This window comes from Coregonus clupeaformis, chromosome 20 (assembly GCF_020615455.1).
Source record: "Coregonus clupeaformis isolate EN_2021a chromosome 20, ASM2061545v1, whole genome shotgun sequence".
In the NCBI taxonomy this organism is placed as follows: domain Eukaryota; kingdom Metazoa; phylum Chordata; class Actinopteri; order Salmoniformes; family Salmonidae; genus Coregonus; species Coregonus clupeaformis.
In genome coordinates, this window is record NC_059211.1 from 51,284,120 (window position 1) to 51,303,013 (window position 18,894).

Below are 18,894 nucleotides of genomic sequence, written 5' to 3' on the forward strand. Positions count from 1 at the left end.
TAAAACCCACATACAATCAGTTCCCGGCCTCCACACACAACCGACCGTACATATTAAATATTGTTGTTGCCTTCAGTCACTGACATTATTGATGCAGTGCATTCTGTGAATGCAAAGGCAGGCATAGGAACACTGACCAGAGCATTAATAGCGTATAGACTCAAATTAACTTACTAGGAAGCCATACACTAGCCCTAGTACTACATCCATGTTTGTAAAATGTAAAAGACCAAAGGCCTACTGTTATTATAGCATTTCATTTCAATAAACTAGTGTAAAGTAATATTTGAACAACCATCTGATTATTTTTACTCTCTCATGGATGTGCGGTGCCATGCGCGCAGTGGTGCTCACCCGTGCGTGAATGGTGCTCTTGGGGCCTCAGTATGAGTTTCGGCTTCCTTTGATCTCGGAGCACATGCACAGCGGAGAAGGAGCGTATCTGACGCGTGCGAAATCAGACGGCATTTTTTGGACCGTGGGGGGATCTGGCAGCTACCGAAAAATTGATAACAAAATGAGAGCCTCAGCCAGGCGCGTTTGAGCAACATTTCGCAGATTCCGCGAGGTATTCGGTACCTTCTCGGAGAGATTTGGACTAACGGATTGACGATTGGATGATAATAGGATTTCAGCGAGGGGCGAGGATTCCCCAGTGATAAATCAGTATGGATTGGACAGTATCAGAAGGCAGTATTGTTGAAAGGTATGTAGGCGATGCCATCTAATCAGTCAGTCAATGCAATGCTATAAATAGCATATTTATATATTCTGTCACATTTTCGTGATGATTACAATGAATTTAAAGCTTTTGAACATGATATATTTTGCCCTCTGAAAATATACATAACAATTATGTTCCCCTAATATATCAACAATACCTAGAGGCTTGTTTCTCTGTGGTGTGCAGATTTGGAAGCTCTACTATAGTATGATGAGTGTTTCCTGATGTAATTATTGACGTTTTAAAAGCGCTGTGTTCAGTTGACAGCTACAATCTCTGAACATATTACGTTTTCAGTCATTACATTCCTTGTTCTAATCTAAAAGGGTAGCCTGCACTGGAGATATTCAAAATAATAAATGTTGCATTAATTTACATCATAAGATGCTGTAGGTGATTTATCAACACCATTATGAGTGGCCTCTGTCAACCATAGCACACACCAACACATTGGGCTGAAACACTCAGGTCATGCTGTACTAGTGGTGTAATGTGTATTCAGTGGTCTTATCAGTACTAGAGGAGTTTTAGGAACAGGGGTACTGTCTGTTTGTCTAACCCCTGACCATTAGATCTGTGATGTATTTTCACCTGGTCTGACCCTCTACCAGCTAATCTCTGAACCCAGAAGAAAATGCATGCTGGCTGGACAGCTCTACCAGCCACAGGAGGCTGCTGAGGGGAGGACGGCTCATAATAATGGCCTGAACGACGTGAATGGAATGGCATCAAACACCTGGAAACCATGTGTTTGATGTATTTGATAGCGTTACACTCATTCCGCTCCAGCCATTATCACTAGCCCGGCCTCCCCAATTAAGGTGCCACCAGCCTCCTGTGCTACCAGCCTACTCACTGCATGCTTCTCTTATCCTGAAAGATGTCGTAGCGCCTTTATAGTAGGGAATATATGTGAATACTGTCATCAGACTTCAAAGGAGTATATCAATACAATTCAATCAATCAAATTTATTTATAAAGCCCTTTTACATCAGCAGATGTTACAAAGTGCTTATACAGAGACCCAGCCTAAAACCCCAAAAGAGCAAGCAATGCAGATGTAGAAGCTCCATTAATGACATAACTCAGCTCCCCCCACCCATTTTAAACCTTGTTTGAAAGTGTGTATATATATATACAGTACCAGTCAAAAGTTTGGACACACCTACTCATTCAAGGGTTTTTCTTTATTTTTAAATGTTTATACATTCTAGAATAATAGTGAAGACATCAAAACTATGAAATAACACATATGTAATCATGTAGTAACCAAAAAAGTGTTAAATCAAAATATATTTTAGATTTTGAAAAATGTATGCACTCACTCACTCTGGATAAGAGCGTCTGCTAAATGACTAAAATGTAAAATGTACATTTTAGATTCTTCAAATAGCCACCCTTTGCCTTGATGACAGCGTATCGCTGCAGAATGCTGTGGTAGCCATGCTGGTTAAGTGTGCCTTGAATTCTAAATACATCACAGACAGTGTCACCAGCAAAGCACCCCCACACCATAACACCTCCTCCTCCATGCTTTACGATGGGAAATACACATGCGGAGATCATCTATTCACCCACACCGCATCTCACAAAGACACAGCGGTCTGAACCAAAAATCTCAAATTTGGACTCCAGACCAAAGGACAAATTTCCACCGGTCTAATGTCCATTGCTCGTGTTTCTTGGCCCAAGCAGGTTTCTTCTTATTATTGGTGGCCTTTAGTAGTGGTTTCTTTTCAGCAATTCGACCATGAAGGCCTGATACACACAGTCCCCTCTGAACAGTTGATGTTTAGATGTGTCTGTTACTTGAACTCTGTGAAGCATTTATTTGGGCTTCAATTTCTGAGGCTGGTAACTCTAATGAACTTATCGTCTGCAGAAGAGGTAACTCTGGGTCTTCCATTCCTGTGGCGGTCCTCATGAGAGCCAGTTTCATCATAGCGCTTGATGGTTTTTGCGACTGCACTAGAAGAAACGTTCAAAGTTCTTGACATTTTCCAGATTGACTGACCTTCATGTCTTAAAGGAATGATGGACTGTTGTTTCTCTTTGCTTATTTGAGCTGTCCTTGCCATAATATGGACTTGGTCTTTTACCAAATAGGGCTATCTTCTGTATACCCCCCCTACCTTGTCACAACACAACTGATTGGCTCAAACGCATTAAGAAGGAAATAAATTCCACAAATTAACTTTTAAGAAGGAACACCTGTTAATTGAAATGCATTCCTGGTGACTACCTCATGAAGCTGGTTGAGAGAATGCCAAGAGTGTGCAAAGCTGTCATCAAGGCAAAGGGTGGCTGTTTGAAGAATCTCAAATATAAAATATATTTTGATTTGTTTAACACTTTTTTGGTTACTACATGATTCCATATGTGTTATTTCATAGTTTTGATGTCTTCACTATTATTCTACAATGTAAAAAATAGTAAAAATAAAGAAAACCGTTATGAAAAATGTATGCACTCACTAACTGTAAGTCGCTCTGGATAAGAGCGTCTGCTAAATGACTAAAATGTTAATGTAATGAGTAGGTGTGTCCAAACTTTTGACTGGTAGTGTATATACAGTGGGGAAAAAAAGTATTTAGTCAGCCACCAGTTGTGCAAGTTCTCCCACTTAAAAAGATGAGAGAGGCCTGTAATTTTCCTCAGAGGTACACGTCAACTATGACAGACAAAATGAGAAAAAAAAATCCAGAAAATCACATTGTAGGATTTCTTATGAATTTATTTGCAAATTATGGTGGAAAATAAGTATTTGGTCAATAACAAAAGTTTCTCAATACTTTGTTATATACCCTTTGTTGGCAATGACACAGGTCAAACGTTTTCTGTAAGTCTTCACAAGGTTTTCACACACTGTTGCTGGTATTTTGGCCCATTCCTCCATGCAGATCTCCTCTAGAGCAGTGATGTTTTGGGGCTGTCGCTGGGGTACACAGACTTTCAACTCCCTCCAAAGATTTTCTATGGGGTTGAGATCTGGAGACTGGCTAGGCCACTCCAGGACCTTGAAATGCTTCTTACGAAGCCACTCATTCGTTGCCCGGGCGGTGTGTTTGGGATCATTGTCATGCTGAAAGACCCAGCCACGTTTCATCTTCAATGCCCTTGCTGATGGAAGGAGGTTTTCACTCAAAATCTCACGATACATGGCCCCATTCATTCTTTCATTTACACGGATCAGTCGTCCTGGTCCCTTTGCAGAAAAAACAGCCCCAAAGCATGATGTTTCCACCCCCATGCATCACAGTAGGTATGGATGCAACTCAGCATTCTTTATCCTCCAAACACGACAAGTTGAGTTTTTACCAAAAAGTTATATTTTGGTTTCATCTGACCATATGACATTCTCCCAATCCTCTTCTGGATCATCCAAATGCACTCTAGCAAACTTCAGATGGGCCTGGACATGTACTGGCTTAAGCAGGGGGACACGTCTGCACTGCAGGATTTGAGTCCCTGGCGGCGTAGTGTGTTACTGATGGTAGGCTTTGTTACTTTGGTCCCAGCTCTCTGCAGGTCATTCACTAGGTCCCCCCGTGTGGTTCTGGGATTTTTGCTCACCGTTCTTGTGATCATTTTGACCCCACGGGGTGAGATCTTGCGTGGCGCCCCAGATCGAGGGAGATTATCAGTGGTCTTGTATGTCTTCCATTTCCTAATAATTGCTCCCACAGTTGATTTATTCAAACCAAGCTGCTTACCTATTGCAGATTCAGTCTTCCCAGACTGGTGCAGGTCTACAATTTTGTTTCTGGTGTCCTTTGACAGCTCTTTGGTCTTGGCCATAGTGGAGTTTGTAGTGTGACTGTTTGAGGTTGTGGACAGGTGTCTTTTATACTGATAACAAGTTCAAACAGGTGCCATTAATACAGGTAACGAGTGGAGGACAGAGGAGCCTCTTAAAGAAGAAGTTACAGGTCTGTGAGAGCCAGAAATCTTGCTTGTTTGTAGGTGACCAAATACTTATTTTCCACCATCATTTGCAATTAAATTCATTAAAAATCCTACAATGTGATTTTCTGGATTTTTTTCCCTCAATTTGTCTGTCATAGTTGACGTGTACCTATGATGAAAATTACAGGCCTCTCTCATCTTTTTAAGTGGGAGAACTTGCACAATTGGTGGCTGACTAAATACTTTTTTTCCCCACTGTATATAACTTATTGAACTTAGTGATACAGCAACAAAAATGGCCATACTTGTATTTTGACAGTTGGCTAATATTGAAGCAAACCTTGTTGTTGTACACTTGTTGTCATCATAGCGAGCTCACCCATGACAGCTGTATGGAGCTCCACACATTGGAAGTGTTAAAGGCTCTCATTAACAGTTTGTCAAAATGTGACAGTTAATTAGACAGTGGGCTGGTGCTACATCAATCAATCAAGTGTATTTATAAAGCTTTTTTTACATCAGCAGTGGTTACAAAGTGCTTAAACAGAAAACCAGCTTAAAACCCCAAAGTGCAAGCAATGCAGATGTAAAAGCACGGTGGCTAGGAAAAACTCCCTAGAAGGCAGGAACATAGGAAGAAACCTAGAGAGGAACCAGGCTCTGAGGGGTGGCCAGTAATCTTCTGGCTGTGCCGGGTGGAGATACAGTTTTTCTGAATTGCTAAAACACTAAACTCCATTCTCTGAACCACGTGCTCAGTGGCCTAAACCCATTTGTTGAATCAATCACTCTTTTTGCAAAACTCTAAACACATTCTCACTCACCAAAACACATTTCGCACTGTGATGCACTTGTGTTACAAAAAAAATGGTAAACACAGGCGGCAAAAGTTAAACAAAACTACAACACAGTTGTCATCGTTTACACACAACGACTCCAAATTGTTCACACTTGTTTATAATGATGTGATCAAACCAATTGTACGGAATATAAGCCAGTTCAGAGTGCACAGGTGGCACAGGTGTGCTGAATGTTGATACCAACAATAGATGGAAACAATCTGAGAGGCAGAGGAGGAAGAGTACGTGTAAGAGGTGGTGGACGAGGAGGAAGAGTACGAGGACGAGGAAGAGCAAGACCAAGAACAGTCATTTCAGAAGAAATTCGAGCAACTGTGATAGACCATGTTGTTGTTCATGGAATGACAATGAGGGAAGCAGGACAAAGAGTACAACCCAATTTGAGCAGATTCTCTGTGGCCACCATAACCAGGACATTCAGAGAAGAGAACAGGTAATTGTTTCTTTTTATTTTGGTCATTGAAAGTTTACTGTATACATTTGATTCAGTACATCACTTTGTCAATAGAAAGGGGACTGGGGAAAAAAAGAATAATTTTCTTACCAGACAATATTTTTTACGTATAGAAGTAATGTCCATTACTATTTTTACTGTATGTATACGTTTGTAAGTGCATTTTCCCTTTTTGTAGACTTGCAAGACTACCACATGAGGGTGGAAGGCCTACTATGTTCTCCCAACAGCAAGAGGCTCTCATTGTTGATGTAGTCCTTCAAAACAATGCCATCTGACTGCGTGAAATACAGCAAAGAGTTGTTGAACACAATTTAAACTTTGAAGGAATCAACAGTGTCAGCCTTTCTGCCATTGACCGTGTCCTCCAGTGCAACAGGGTACGCATGAAGCAAGTGTACAGAGTACCCTTTGAGCGCAACTCAGAAAGGGTCAAAGATCTACGATTTCAGTATGTGCAAGTAAGTGTACACTCAGACACTTTCAGCGCTAATGCTTACAGTACAATGCTATGCTACTAGCCTACTGTTACTGTAAACTGCACTATATTGTATTGTATGTAAACCAGGAGTGCATACAAATGCACTATTGTATCACTTACTAAACTACTTATTTATCTATTTTTATATAGAGAGTATTTGAATTGGATTCCATGGAAAGGCCCCATCAATACATTTTTGTAGATGAAGCAGGGTTCAATCTGGCGAAGAGGAGAAGGAGAGGCAGGAACATAATTGGCCAACGTGCCATTGTGGAAGTCCCTGGTGTCACGATCGTCTTGAGAAGAAGCGGGCCAAGGCGCAGCGTGATATGCGTACATAATATTTATTGAATGTACAACACAACGAACAAAACAACAAACGATACGAAACGTGAAGTCCTACGGTTACACAAACCAAACGGAACAAGATACCACACCAAAACAATGCCAAACGGCTACCTAAGTATGGCTCCCAATCAGAGACAACGAGCTACAGCCGTCTCTGATTGGGAACCACCCTGGCCAACATAGAAATACCAAACTAGAACACAAAACAATGAAAACTCACACCCTGGCTCAACATACAAGAGTCCCCAGAGCCAGGGCGTGACAGTACCCCCCCCAAAGGCGCGGACTCCGACCGCGCCAACCAAACACAACAGGGGAGGGGCCGGGTGGGCACTCCGCCTCGGCGGCGGATCCGGCTCCGGGCATGACCCCCACTCCCTCTCTAACCGCCCAAAGCGCTCTTGGTCCGGTCTGGCCCTGCTGGCCGGAGCTGGACTGAACACTGGTGGAGCGGATTGCTCTAGCTCCGGAGTGGAGCAGCTGACCGGTGCCGGACCAGGCACCGGTGGAACAGGCACGGGCTGTGCCGGACTGACGACGCACACCACAGGCTTGGTGCGGGGAGCAGGGACGGGCCGGACCGGGCTGACGACGCGTACCATTGGCTTGGTGCGGGGAGCAGGGACGGGCCGAACCGGGCTGACGAAGCGCACCACTGGCTTGGTGCGGGGAGCAGGAACGGGCCGGACCGGGCTGGCGACGCGCACCACTGGCTTGGTGCGAGGGGCAGGAACAGGCCGGACCGGGCTGGCGACGCGCACCACAGGCTTGGTGCGAGGGGCAGGAACATGCCGGACCGGGCTGGCGACGCGCACCACAGGCTCGGTGCGAGGGACAGGAACAAGCCGGACCGTACTGGGAACACACACCACTGGCCCTACGCGGGGATCAGGAACGGGCCGGACCGGACTGGCAACACACCCCAGTACCTCTCGCCGTGCCTCTACATTCTCCTTCCCCCTGGTGACCAGTGACTCCCGTAACCTGGCGGCCTCCTTTGCCAACCCGCTGAACCACTCTATCCCGGCCTCCTGCTGCCCCGTCGTCCACAGCGTGAGCCCCCCCCTAAAACTTTTCTGGGCGTCTCTCCTCCCCGTGGGCCAGGCCTCCATGGCTCTCGCCAGACTCTCGCTCCTCTGCTCCCAAGTCCAGCCTCTCTCCTCCTCACGCTGCTTGACCCAGTCGAGGTGGTATCTTCTGTCACGATCGTCTTGAGAAGAAGTGGGCCAAGGCGCAGCGTGATATGCGTACATAATATTTATTGAATGTACAACACAACGAACAAAACAACAAACGATACGAAACGTGAAGTCCTACGGTTACACAAACCAAACGGAACAAGATACCACACCAAAACAATGCCAAACGGCTACCTAAGTATGGCTCCCAATCAGAGACAACGAGCTACAGCCGTCTCTGATTGGGAACCACCCTGGCCAACATAGAAATACCAAACTAGAACACAAAACAATGAAAACTCACACCCTGGCTCAACATACAAGAGTCCCCAGAGCCAGGGCGTGACACCTGGCCAGCGTGGTGGCAATGTCACCCTTTGTGCAGCCATAAGTAATCGTGGGGTTCTCCACCGTCATGCAACCCTGGGGCCATATAACACTGAACATCTTCTTACATTTCTGGGTGGTCTTCGGGATGTTTTGTTTGAGCGTGAGCAGCAGGATCATCAGCAGGCAGTGCATCCTGTCTATGTCGTGGTTTGGGACAATGTCAGCTTTCACCGTGGTGTCCGGATGCGCGAGTGGTTCAACATTAATCAGTGATTCATAAATGTTTGCCTTCCACCATACAGCCCTTTCCTCAACCCAATATAATAGTTTTTCTCTGCGTGGCGGTGGAAGGTCTATGACCGAAACCCATATACCAGGGATAATCTCTTACAGGCAATGGAATTGGCCTGTGGTGACATAGGTGTGGAGTGTTGTCAAGGCTGGATCCGGCACACCAGAGGGTTTTCCCCCCATTGCCTGGCAAGGGACAACGTTGCCTGTGATGTGGACGAAGTCCTCTGGCCGGAACCAGCACAAAGACGTGATGCTGAGGCAGAATTATTATATATATTTTTTTACTGTAACTGTATACATTAAATTCTTCTGTTTTGTATGTAGACCACTGTATGTGCAAATTTGTGTTGGTTGGGAATGGGATGTACACTGTGTACATTGTTTTTGTGGGGAAAATGAAATATATTTGTTACCGTGTATTTGTGTGTTCTGAGTATAAAAACAATATTCTCAAATATTTTACAACACACTTATGTATGTACTGTCTGTAGTAATGGCAACACTGAACCAAAAAAAGGCCTAAGTCATTATGATGAATGGAGAAGAAGTGTTTTCCATTCATCATAGTGTTTTACATTGAGCACATCAGTGTTCAACTGGTTCTTATAAATGTCTATTCATATGATGGTTTGTGTGTGTCATTTGAAAACAAAATACCATTTTGATAAGAAATAACATTGTTTTGAATGTAAAGTTTCATTTTGCAGGCGAATTGAGGGGTTTTGCCCTGTCACGGTCGTCTATGTCGTCTAAGTATGACCAAGGCGCAGCGTGTCCAAGAAACATGACTTTATTAATTAAACGTTATCGAACTACAAAACAAAAGACGACTCAATGAAGTCCACGGTACACTGACCGAAACGGAACAAAAACCCACAACACCCACAGGAAAACATACAGATTAAATATGGCTCCCAATCAGAGATAACGAGCCGACAGCTGACACTCGTTACCTCCGATTGGGAGTCATTGACCAAACCTAGAAATGAACCCAACAGAAATGCAAACATAGAAATACACCCAAATACCCAACATAACCAAACCAAAACCCAACAAAACAAAATACACCCTGGCTCAAATACAAAAGTCCCGGAGCCAGAGTGTCACAGTACCCTCCCCTAAAGGTGCGAACTCCGGGCGCACCAGCATACAGTCTAGGGGAGGGTCTGGGTGGGCGTCTGTCCACGGTGGCGGTTCTGGCCCTGGTCGTGGTCCCCACCCCACCTTAGTCACTATCCGCTTCCGTAGCCCCCTCCACATGACCACCCCCAACTAAACCCCACTGGATTGGGGCGGCACCGGACTAAGGGGCAGCACCGGACTAAGGGGCAGCACCGGACTAAGGGGCAGCACCGGACTAAGGGGCAGCACCAGGATAAGGGGCAGCACCGGGCTAAGGGACAGCACCGGACTCAATGGCGGATCCTGGCTGGCTGGCTCTGGCGGATCCTGGCTGGACGGCTCTGGCGGATCCTGGCTGGACGGCTCATGGCTGGCTGAAGGATCTGGCTGCTCATGGCTGGCTGACGGATCTGGCTGCTCATGGCTGGCTGACGGATCTGGCTGCTCATGGCTGGCCGACGGATCTGGCTGCTCATGGCTGGCTGACGGATCTGGCTGCTCATGGCTGGCTGAAGGATCTGGCTGCTCATGGCTGGCTGACGGATCTGGCTGCTCATGGCTGGCGGAAGGCTCTGGCTGATCCTGTCTGGCGGAAGGCTCTGGCTGATCCTGTCTGGCGGAAGGCTCTAGCGGCTCCGGTCTGGCGGACGGCTCTGAAGGCTCATGGCAGACGGGCGGCTTTGCAGGCTCAGTCCAGACGGCCAGTTCAAGCGCCTTTGGGCAGACGGGCAGTTCAGGCCCCGTTGGGCAGACGGCAGACTCTGGCCGTCTGAGGCGCACCGTAGGCCTGGTGCGTGGTGCCGGAACTGGAGGTACCGGGCTGAGGACACGCATCTCAGGGCTAGTGCGGGGAGAAGCAACAGGGCATGCTGGACCCTGGGAACGCACATAAAGCCTAGTGCGGGGAGAAGGAACAGGGCATGCTGGACCCTGGGGACGCACATAAGGCCTAGTGCGGAGAGAAGGAACAGGGTATGCTGGACCCTGGGGACGCACATAAGGCCTAGTGCGGAGAGCAGCAACAGGACGCACAGGACTCGGGGAACACACAGGAGGCTTGGTGCGTGGTGTAGGCACTGGTGGTACTGGGCTGGAGCGGGGAGGTGGCGCCGGAAATACCGGACCGTGCAGGCTTACTGGCCCCCTTGAGCACTGAGCCTGCCCCAACCTTACCGGGTTGATGCTCCCCGTCGCCCGACCAGTACGGGGAGGTGGAATAACCCGCACCCGGCCTATGTGGGCGAACCGGGAACACCATGCGTAAGGCTGGTGCCATGTACGCCCGGCCCGAGGAGACGCACTGGTAGCCGGATGCGTTGGGCCAGCTTCATGACATCTGGCTCAACGCTCACTCTAACCCGGCCGATACGTGGAGCTGGAATGTACCGAACCGGGCTATGCCTGCGTACAGGAGACACCATGCGCTCTACTGCGTAACACGGTGTCTGCCCGTACTCTCGCTCTCCACGGTAAGTCCAGGGGAGTAGGCGCAGGTCTCCTACCTGACTTCGCCACACTCCCTTTAAGCCCCCCCCCAAGAAATTTTTGGGTAGTACTCTCGGGCTTCCAGTCTTGCCTCCGTGCTGCCTCCTCATATCGCCTCCTCTCGGCTTTAGCTGCCTCCAGCTCTTCACGAGGACGGCGATATTCTCCCGGTTGTGCCCAAGGACCCTTTCCATCCAGTATCTCCTCCCATGTCCATGAATCCTTTATAGGCGTCCATGAATCCTGTGTATGTGGGTCCTGTTGCCGCTTGACACGCCGCTTGGTCCTAGATTGGTGGGTTTTTCTGTCACGGTCGTCTATGTCGTCTAAGTATGACCAAGGCGCAGCGTGTCCAAGAAACATGACTTTATTAATTAAACGTTATCGAACTACAAAACAAAAAGACGACTCAATGAAGTCCACGGTACACTGACCGAAACGGAACAAAAACCCACAACACCCACAGGAAAACATACAGATTAAATATGGCTCCCAATCAGAGATAACGAGCCGACAGCTGACACTCGTTACCTCCGATTGGGAGTCATTGACCAAACCTAGAAATGAACCCAACAGAAATGCAAACATAGAAATACACCCAAATACCCAACATAACCAAACCAAAACCCAACAAAACAAAATACACCCTGGCTCAAATACAAAAGTCCCGGAGCCAGAGTGTCACATGCCCATTGTGTGTGTGTATTTTGATTTGTGTGTAGAGTTCTGAGAATATGAGGCATGCTTTCAGAAAATGTGTGTAAACAATCGAGAAAAACTGTATTATGTACAGTGAGGGAAAAAAGTATTTGATCCCCTGCTGATTTTGTACGTTTGCCCACTGACAAAGAAATGATCAGTCTATAATTTTAATGGTAGGTTTATTTGAACAGTGAGATACAGAATAACAACAACAAAAATCCAGAAAAACGCATGTCAAAAATGTTATAAATTGATTTGCATTTTAATGAGGGAAATAAGTATTTGACCCCTCTGCAAAACATGACTTAGTACTTGGTGGCAAAACCCTTGTTGGCAATCACAGAGGTCAGACGTTTCTTGTAGTTGGCCACCAGGTTTGCACACATCTCAGGAGGGATTTTGTCCCACTCCTCTTTGCAGATCTTCTCCAAGTCATTAAGGTTTCGAGGCTGACGTTTGGCAACTCGAACCTTCAGCTCCCTCCACAGATTTTCTATGGGATTAAGGTCTGGAGACTGGCTAGGCCACTCCAGGACCTTAATGTGCTTCTTATTGAGCCACTCCTTTGTTGCCTTGGCCGTGTGTTTTGGGTCATTGTCATGCTGGAATACCCATCCACAACCCATTTTCAATGCCCTGGCTGAGGGAAGGAGGTTCTCACCCAAGATTTGACGGTACATGGCCCCGTCCATCGTCCCTTTGATGCGGTGAAGTTGTCCTGTCCCCTTAGCAGAAAAACACCCCCAAAGCATAATGTTTCCACCTCCATGTTTGACGGTGGGGATGGTGTTCTTGGGTTCATAGGCATCATTCCTCCTCCTCCAAACACGGCGAGTTGAGTTGATGCCAAAGAGCTCTATTTTGGTCTCATCTGACCACAACACTTTCACCCAGTTCTCCTCTGAATCATTCAGATGTTCATTGGCAAACTTCAGACGGCCCTGTATATGTGCTTTCTTGAGCAGGGGGATCTTGCGGGCGCTGCAGGATTTCAATCCTTCACGGCGTAGTGTGTTACCAATTGTTTTCTTGGTGACTATGGTCCCAGCTGCCTTGAGATCATTGACAAGATCCTCCCGTGTAGTTATGGGCTGATTCCTCACCGTTCTCATGATCATAGCAACTCCACAAGGTGAGATCTTGCAAGGAGCCCCAGGCCGAGGGAGATTGACAGTCTTTTGTGTTTCTTCCATTTGCGAATAATCGCACCAACTGTTGTCACCTTCTCACCAAGCTGCTTGGCGATGGTCTTGTAGCCCATTCCAGCCTTGTGTAGGTCTACAATCTTGTCCCTGACATCCTTGGAGAGCTCTTTGGTCTTGGCCATGGTGGAGAGTTTGGAATCTGATTGATTGATTGCTTCTGTGGACAGGTGTATTTTATACAGGTAACAAACTGAGATTAGGAGCACTCCCTTTAAGAGTGTGCTCCTGATCTCAGCTCATTACCTGTATAAAAGACACCTGGGAGCCAGAAATCTTTCTGATTGAGAGGGGGTCAAATACTTATTTCCCTCATTAAAATGCAAATCAATTTATAAATTTTTTTACATGCGATTTTCTGGATTTTTTTTTGTTATTCTGTCTCTCACTGTTCAAATAAACCTACCATTAAAATTATAGACTGATCATTTCTTTGTCAGTGGGCAAATGTACAAAATCAGCAGGGGATCAAATACTTTTTTCCTTCACTGTAACTACATGCCCTGGACGCTGTGTTCTCCATTTTTTGATGTAGTGTCAAATGAACGCTCTGTAGTGTTTATATATTGACTGGCTGTGTGTATGATCTGAAAGCATTGTTTGATTTTGAGCACAGATTAAATGCTTTTGAGGCGATTGTTTGATTTTGCCAGAAGAATCAGGGGTTTTGTGAATGTAGTTTGAAGATTTGGTTTTGTGTTTAAAGTTTTGAGAAAATGGGTGAAGGTTTCAAGAAATGTGTCTTAGCAATCGAGAAAAACTATAATAAGAGTACATGGCTGTTAAGGCCAGATTGTTCTTCAAGATGTTCAAACGTTCAGACAGTGGTTGTAGAGAGTGTAACAGGTCAGCACCTCAGGAGTAAATGTCAGTTGACTTCTCATAGCCAAGTATTCAGAGGTCGAGACAGTAGGTGCAGTAGAGAGAGCGAGAGAGGGTCGAAACAGCAGGTCCGGGACAAGGTAGCACGTCCGGTGAACAGGTCAACGTTCCATAGCTGCAGGCAGAACAGCAGAAACTGGATCAGCAGCACGACCAGGTGGACTGGGGATGGGGACAGCCAGGAGTCGTCAGGCCATGTAGTCCTGAGGCATGGTCCTAGGGCTCAGGTCCTCTGGGAGGGGAGAGAGAGAGAGAGAGATGGGAGAATTAGAGGGAACATACCTAAGATCACACAGGACACCAGATAAGAGGAGAATTACACCAGATATAACAGACTGACCTTAGCCCCCCAGCATATAGACTATTGCAACATAGATACTGGAGACTGAGACGGGGGGGGTCGGGGGACACTGTGGCCCCGTCCAATGTTAGCCCCCGGACAGGGCCAACCAGGCAGGATATGACCTCATCCACTTTATCAAAGCACAACCCCCACACCACCAAAGGAATATCAACAGACCACTAACTTACTACCCTGAGACAAGGCTGAGTATAGCCCACGAAGATCTCCCCCATCACACGAGCCCGAGGGGGCGCAAAACCGGACAGGAAGATCACGTCAGTGACTCAACTCACTCAAGTTGAGAATAGCGAGAGAAAAAAACTGGCACGACGTGATGCACCCCTCCTAGGGACGTCATGGAAGAGCACGAGCAAGCCAGTGACTCAACCTCCGTAAAAGGGTCAGATGTAGTGAATCCTAGTGGAGAGAGGGGAGCCGGCCAGGCAGAGACATCAAGGGTGGTTCGTCACTCCAGTGCCTTGACGTTCACCTTCGCTCTCCTAGGCCAGACTATACTCAATCATAAGACCTACTGAAGAGATGAGTCTTCAGTGTTGAGTCTTCAATAAAGACTTAAAGGTTGAGACTGCGTCTGCATCTCTCACATGGATCGGCAGACCATTAAATAGAAATGGAGCTCTATAGGAGAAAGCCCTGCCTCCAGCTGTTTGCTTAGAGATTCTAGGAACAATAACGAGGCCTGCGTCTTGTGACCATAGCGTACCTGTAGGTACAGTGAGGGAAAAAAAGTATTTGATCCCCTGCTGATTTTGTACGTTTGCCCACTGACAAAGAAATGATCAGTCTATAATTTTAATGGTAGGTTTATTTGAACAGTGAGAGACAGAATAACAACAAAATAATCCAGAAAAACGAAAAAATGTTAGAAATTGATTTGCATTTTAATGAGGGAAATAAGAATTTGACCCCCTCTCAATCAGAAAGATTTCTGGTTCCCAGGTGTCTTTTATACAGGTAACGAGCTGAGATTAGGAGCACACTCTTAAAGGGAGTGCTCCTAATCTCAGTTTGTTACCTGTATAAAAGACACCTGTCCACAGAAACAATCAATCAATCAGATTCCAAACTGTCCACCATGGCCAAGACCAAAGAGCTCTCTAAGGATGTCAGGGACAAGATTGTAGACCTACACAAGGCTGGAATGGGCTACAAGACCATCGCCAAGCAGCTTGGTGAGAAGGTGACAACAGTTGGTGCGATTATTCGCAAATGGAAGAAACACAAAAGAACTGTCAATCTCCCTCGGCCTGGGGCTCCATGCAAGATCTCACCTTGTGGAGTTGCAATGATCATGAGAACGGTGAGGAATCAGCCCAGAACTACACGGGAGGATCTTGTCAATGATCTCAAGGCAGCTGGGACCATAGTCACCAAGAAAACAATTGGTAACACACTATGCTGTGAAGGACTGAAATCCTGCAGCGCCCGCAAGGTCCCCCTGCTCAAGAAAGCACATATACATGCCCGTCTGAAGTTTGCCAATGAACATCTGAATGATTCAGAGGAGAACTGGGTGAAAGTGTTGTGGTCAGATGAGACCAAAATAGAGCTCTTTGGCATCAACTCAACTCGCCGTGTTTGGAGGAGGAGGAATGCTGCCTATGACCCCAAGAACACCATCCCCACCGTCAAACATGGAGGTGGAAACATTATGCTTTGGGGGTGTTTTTCTGCTAAGGGAACAGGACAACTTCACTGCATCAAAGGGACGATGGACGGGGCCATGTACCGTCAAATCTTGGGTGAGAACCTCCTTCCCACAGCCAGGGCATTGAAAATTGGTCGTGGATGGGTTTTCCAGCATGACAATGACCCAAAACACACGGCCAAGGCAACAAAGGAGTGGCTCAAGAAGAAGCACATTAAGGTCCTGGAGTGGCCTAGCCAGTCTCCAGACCTTAATCCCATAAAAATATGTGGAGGGAGCTGAAGGTTCGAGTTGCCAAATGTCAGCCTCGAAACCTTAATGACTTGGAGAAGATCTGCAAAGAGGAGTGGGACAAAATCCCTCCTGAGATGTGTGCAAACCTGGTGGCCAACTACAAGAAACGTCTGACCTCTGTGATTGCCAACAAGGGTTTTGCCACCAAGTACTAAGTCATGTTTTGCAGAGGGGTCAAATACTTATTTCCCTCATTAAAATGCAAATCAATTTATAACATTTTTGACATGCATTTTTCTGGATAGTTTTGTTGTTATTCTGTCTCTCACTGTTCAAATAAACATACCATTAAAATAATAGACTGATCATTTCTTTGTCAGTGGGCAAACGTACAAAATCAGCAGGGGATCAAATACTTTTTTCCCTCACTTTATGTACGGCAGGACAAAATTGGAGAGATAGGTAGGAGCAAGTCCATGTAATGCTTTGTAGGTTTGCAGTAAAACCTTGAAATCAGCCCTTGACTTAACAGGAAGCCAGTAATATGATTATTATGATAATGTTTTTTGGGTTCTAGTCAAGATTCTAGCAGATGTATTTAGCACTAGCTGAAGTTTGTTTAGTGCGTTTTCTGATTAGCCGGAGAGTACAGCATTGCAGCAGTATAATCTTGAAGTGACAAAAGCATGGATTAGCTTTTCTGCATCATTTTTTGACAGTAAGTTTCAGATTTTCTGCAATGTTACGAAGATGGAAAAAGCTACTCTTGAAATATTTTTGATATGTTTGTCAAAAGAGAGATCAGGGTCCAGAGTAACGCTGAGGTCCTTCACAGTTTTATTTGAGAGGACTGTACAACCTTCGAGATTCATTGTCAGATCCGACAGCAGATCTTTTTGTTTCTTGAGACCTAGAACTAGCATATCTGTTTTGTCCGAGTTTAAAAGTAAAACATTTGCCTCCATCCACTTCCTTATGTCTGAAACACAGGCTTCCAGGGTAGGCAATTGTTCAGCTCTGTGTTGTCTGCATAGCAGTGAACGTTGACATTGTGTTTCCGAATGACATCACCAAGAGGTAGCATACAGTATATAGTGAAAACAATAGTGGTCCTAAAACGGAACCTTGAGGAGCACTATAATGTACCATTAATTTGTCAGAGAACAAAACATCCACGGAGACGAACTGATATCTTTCCGACAGATAAGATCTAAACCAGGCAAGAACTTGTCCGCGTAGACCAATTAGGGTTTCCAATCTCTCCAAAATAATGTGGTAATCGATGGTGTCGAAAGCGGCACTAAGGTCTAGGAGCACGAGGACAGATGCAGAGCCTTTGTCTGACGCCATTAACCTCTACGGGATCGGTGTCCCGTATACGGGACGGTTGAGCTAACATGCGCTAATGTGATTAGCATGACTGTTAGATTTGGGTATGTCATTTTAGGCGAACATTTAAAAAAAAGGGTCAGATCCTTAAGAGGTTAAAAGGTAATTTACCACCTTCACGAGTGCGGTCTCAGTACTATGATTGGGTCTAAAACCAGACTGGAGAGTTTCGTATACATAATTTCTCTTCAGGAAGGCAGTGAGTTGCTGAGCAACAATTTTTTTTTTTTTTGGAGGAATGGGAGATTCGATATAGGCCGATCGTTTTTTAAATTTTCCGGGCCAAGGTTTGGCTTTTTCAGGAGAGGCTTTATTACTGCCACTTTTAGTGAGTTTGGTACACATCCGGAGGATAGGGAGCCGTTTATTTTGTTCAACCTAGGAGGACCAAATGGAGGAAGTAGCTCTTTCAGTACTTTAGTTGGAATTTGGTCCAGTAGACAACTGGAAGGTTTAGAGGCCATGACTATTTTCGTGTCGAGAGATACAGGATTTAAAAAAATGGAGTGTCTCCATTGATCCGAGGTGCTGGCAGTCATCTCCTCCTCTAACAACCCAGAGAAGGTACCAGTATAACAGGCTTAGCCTTAGCTGTTTCTAATCATCAGGCTCTACACTAGAGAAACATCGTCTGTCTGGCTTCATTCACTACAGACGGCCAGACTGAACTGAACTCAGAGAGGCATATTATCTACTCTCCTCAGATCAGAGAAGTGTGTGTGTGTGTGTGTGTGTGTGTGTGTGTGTGTGTTGCATCTAACAATGCTAGATGACAATGGTATTGGTATAGCACTGTCCAGCATATAGAAATATAATGATATAGAATATAATGTCGTTCTATTTCTATGGTCCAGACCAGAGTCATATATACAATAGTAGTATGGCTTTGCTCCAGACTGTCATTTTCCGTGGCAGTGCCTCTCTGAGTCCACACAGCTTAGCTTCTAGAATAGGAAGTTGTTCTTTTTCTGGAACCTTTTGGTGACTCAAGGTTTTCTGTCTGTCAGTGGGCTGCTGTCATAGCAGCTGGTTCAGGGCAGCTGTTTAAACACAGTAGGAGAGATGATGAGGGGGAAAAGAAAAAGAGAGAGAAAGAGGGGAGAGAGAGATGGAAGGGACAGAGTTGGGGAGGGAGAGATGGAGGGACAGAGTTGGGGAGAGAGAGAGGGAGGGACAGAGTTGGGGAGAGAGAGAGGGAGGGAGAAAATGGAGGGAGGGAAGGAGGGGAGTGGGGGTGAAGTGGTCAGGGTAATTACAGTCCTTGTTGCAGTATCGTCAGACAGACACCTTG

General features: G+C 46.0%; 1 long non-coding RNA gene across 1 annotated transcript in view; it reads left to right on the top strand.

Moving 5' to 3' along the window:
• Positions 1-432: 432 nt before the first annotated feature.
• Positions 433-18,894, top strand: part of LOC123481492 — a 30,275-nt gene continuing 11,813 nt past the window's right edge. The window contains exon 1 of the long non-coding RNA XR_006657166.1: positions 433-706. This is a non-coding gene — a long non-coding RNA (uncharacterized LOC123481492). The remainder of the gene's footprint in view (positions 707-18,894) is intronic.